General features: G+C 52.3%; 1 non-coding gene across 1 annotated transcript; it reads right to left on the reverse strand.

Annotated features, from left to right (window-relative positions):
• Positions 1-360: 360 nt before the first annotated feature.
• Positions 361-432, reverse strand: TRNAE-UUC (transfer RNA glutamic acid (anticodon UUC)). Its single transcript has one exon. It is a non-coding gene; the product is annotated as a tRNA-Glu (tRNA).
• Between the last annotated feature and the right edge of the window lie 3,580 nt (positions 433-4,012).

The raw sequence follows: 4,012 nt of genomic DNA on the forward strand, positions 1-4,012 counted from the left end.
TTGGTCATTAGTTCCATAGTCACAGTACAAGGAGAAATGAAGGAGAAAAACCAGCTGAAACATATATCTTAGCACGGGACCGGTTGGCTCCCTGCTCCTCAGATTTAAAGACTTATTTCAAAAGCTAACTTGGCACTGTTCCGAGTTACTTCCTTTCCTCCTGCTCCTGCCAGCGGACCGGGTTTGGGTGGGCTGTGTGCCGACGCCCGCTCCAGGGTAGACCCTGATTCTTTCCAGCTTCCATCTCTTCTGGCTGCTCTGAAATGGGGTTACAGCGTTTTCTAAAAACACTAGTCTAGTCTCCCCCCGCTAGTTACGAGGGGCTTGAATTGCTTTTGTTTTGTTCTAAAAGTTCAGAAGTTCCCACACCGGGAGTCGAACCCGGGCCGCCTGGGTGAAAACCAGGAATCCTAACCGCTAGACCATGTGGGAAACGATAATCAACAACTCAAATCTAGACAAATTAAGTCTTCAGCCTCAGCTTCCTCCCGCCCCGCCTCTTCCGTCAACCGTTGTAAGACCTGCTTCTGCGCATGCGGAGATGCCTTCCGGCCCGCCCTCTATTCTTCCGCGCGTTGAGGAGGGCACTCGAATCTCTTTTTCTTCCACGTTCGCGTCTTTTATGACCTCATCCAGTCTCCTGATTTTTAGACACCACGTATACACCGGTGTAGATTCTAGACTGATGAGTCATTATTCATAATTTCTCACAAGAAATGGGCAGAGTACCAAAGGACTGACACTCCTTTGGAAGGACGTAAAAGCGCCTCCACAGAGGCCGGAGTGGGCTGGGCGCCGGGTCCCTGGCGGCCGCTGACCAGCCGCGGGGCAGCCGCTCGCAGCGCAGCAGACCCGCCTCGGTGCAGCCGGGCGGACCCGCACGCCTGAGGAAACGCACGGGCCGCGTCCCCTGGGCCGCCAAGCCCGGGTGTCCCCAGCGCCCGGGGTGTGTCCCTCTCCCCTCCGCACTGAGCAGGGCCGTACGCAGGCCCCGTCCCGTCCCCAGAAACTTTCCCTTTCCTCTCAAGAAACAGGAGGCAGGGCTGCCTGGAAGCCTGGAACAGTCCAGGTTCTGTTGACCGAACGGTAAAAGGCAGGATTCGTGTCACTGAAAGTAGGCGATGGTGGTGCGTGAACGTACTTTAAAAAACCGGAGAAAGTCCCTCATTGCCAGCAGGCGTAATTGAGGGAAGGTCCCCGCGGTTTCCCAGCCCGGTCTCGGCTGGAAGCAGCATCTCTCCGGGCACAGTTTCTGCCTTACACTCGGCCCCTTGGATGAGGAAGCACAAAGAGCCAGTTATTCGGGCAGCCGGGGTGGGAGAGCTGCGGTCCCGGTGGCCTCGTGGCGGCTTAAACTACACAGAAGTTGTTTTCGCGAGCGCCGAACACGTGGGAGCCCCTTTAAAAGCTGGTTCTGGTTCTCGTTTACTCCCTCGTCTCTCCCCACCGGCCAAAGGGTCTTAGAAGGTTCCCGCTCTCCCCCTGACCGAGGCTCTCTAAGGCTTCCATTGTGACATTCATCAACATGAACACGGATGAAGCTCCCGAAGAGGGAGTCGACATAATCCAACACCATTGGAACGTCATGAAGCCTCTGAAGGAAAACCACAACCTACCGACTGAAAACCTGCTCTGTGTGTTAGACACGTTCCAGTATGTTTGCTCAGTTAATCTTCATAGTATAGGTCTTATGCGCGTCTTTGGGGGGGGGGGTCCTTCCTGTGCGATCTTTGCATCCTCGAACAGTTTCACTTGTTTGTTTTTCAGTCAGTGAGACAGCTGCTGCCTTCCTTCGGGGGGCATCTGTTCTGGAACAGTAAAGAAAACTCTCCAAAACAAACCTCATCAACTACAGACTGCCCTACATCTGCGGTTCTCAGTCTGAGGGCGGAGATTTCATGTATACCTTTCAGTTTTGTATGTCCACGTGATATTTCTCTTTTAAAAGTACCTTCCCAGTTTTAAAGATAAAAGTTCCCCATGTAACCCATACATTGGACAGGCGCCATCCTTAGGATATAACCAGAATGCAGCTTTCCTTTGGTCTCTTACTATCCCCGAACTGAAATTGGTTCCGTTTTTCCCCTGTCACTGGATGAGAACTTGAGCGGTAACAGAGAGCTCTATGGTCACTTTAAATAACAAAGCACAGTTCAGGACAATATACTGTTCAGCAACTCAGTCTTCCTTCTGGATAGATAGTTCTCCCCCACCACCCATCGTGGGCATGACTTCAGGCTAGGAACGGTGGGGAGCTGGGTCAGGCTCCTACCAGCTCACCAGATCGAATTTTAGCTTCTCTTCCTAATCCTGCATTCGGTGGCATCACATGGGTAGCCTGAGATGGCCATGATGGAGAGTATTTACACCACGGAAATAGGCAGATACTCCAAGGCAGGGCTTTTTACCTTGGAGAGCTGGTGTGCTGGTTAAAGAATAGCGGTGTGCTGGTTCAGTATTTACCAGCAGACCCGGGGCCAGGGTCTGCTGTCCAGGAAAGAGGGTGTGACCCACTTCTCATTTCTTTCTTTGGCCTTCCTCCCTTCCGGGCTCCAAGGCCCTCCAAGATTGGAGCACAGGGAGGGCAAGGGAAAGAGGGACCGAAACTTGCTACTGGATCGGTACTGTCCAAAGTCAGTTTCCTGGGGCTTCCCTGGTGGCGCAAGTGGTTGAGAATCTGCCTGCCAATGCAGGGAACAAGGGTTCGAGCCCTGGTCCGGGAAGATCCCACATGCCGCGGAGCGAATAAGCCCATGCGCCACAACTACTGAAGCCCGCGCACCCTAGAGCCCGCACACCTGAACTACTGAGGACATGCGCCACAACTACTGAATCCTGTGCACTCTAGGCCGGTGTGCCGCGACTACTGAGCCTGCGTGATGCAACTACTGAATCCTGCGCGCCTAGACCCCGTGCTCCAAGAGCCCATGCTCCACAAGAGAAGCCACTGCAAGGAGAAGCCCGCTCACCACAACAAAGAGTAGCCCCCGCTCGCCGCAACTAGAGAAAGCCTGCGTGCAGCAAGGAAGGCCCAACGCAGCCAAAAAACAAAACAAAAAGTCAGCGTCCTGCTTTCTGGGCCTGAACGTGTTTTAGGGCTGACTCTTTTTCTCAGTGGCTCTCTGTGAGTTTCCCCGAGGCCTCCCTGCTTGGACCCCTTGGACAGCGTCTCCCAGGAGGCCAGCAGTGACCTCCCAGTGTAGGTCTTACACCAGTGACACCAAGATCACCAGTGCCTTTGTTTAACTGCAGATTCCCAGCCCAACCTGGAGCTTCTGAATGAGAACTTCTAGGAGCAGGGTCTGAATTTTAACAAGCACACCCACCACCACCAAATGATTCTGATGCCACTTGAGTCTGAGAAACACTGAACTACAGGACTCTAAGTTTCCTTCAACCTGTAAAAGACCATGATCCCTGAAGCAAAATTTCCGTCATTTCCCTTTCCTGCTCAAAAACCTGAAAAAAAAAAAGGCTCCTAATTGCCTGTTGAGTAAAATCTAAATTCCCTGGCCAAGCCCTCCCAGCTTTCCATAATCCAGCCCTCACATAACCTGTTAATATTATCCTCCTGTGCCCCCTCTTCCACATTTCAGTCACCCTACTGTCTCTGTCCCACTTGCCCCTGATGCTTTCCTGCCCTGATCCCTTTGTTCCACCTCTCTCTGTACCCTCCCCACTCTTCTTCCCACATCTGACCCCAACTCCAAGGCCAGCTCAGCCCCATAAAGCCCTATGGGTTCATTTCCTCTGAGTCCCAAAGCACAGGCCTTTAAAAAATGGTGATGTAGGCTTATGCCTTGCCACCCTTGTTATTTAAGTTATTTAATAGGAAAGTCCATGAATAAAAATCAGATTCCATAATCCCCCTGGGAACCCAGTCCTGCACTCACTCATTCTGCCAAGTAGTCCTTCCTTTTATCTAACTTAAATACTTCCTGCTGTACTTCTGTGTGAAAGCTGCCCCCTTTTTAACCAGCAGCATGAACAAAGTGTTCTTGGGAGGAGGGAA

This window comes from Balaenoptera acutorostrata, chromosome 18 (genome assembly GCF_949987535.1).
Source record: "Balaenoptera acutorostrata chromosome 18, mBalAcu1.1, whole genome shotgun sequence".
Taxonomy (NCBI): Eukaryota; Metazoa; Chordata; class Mammalia; order Artiodactyla; family Balaenopteridae; genus Balaenoptera; species Balaenoptera acutorostrata.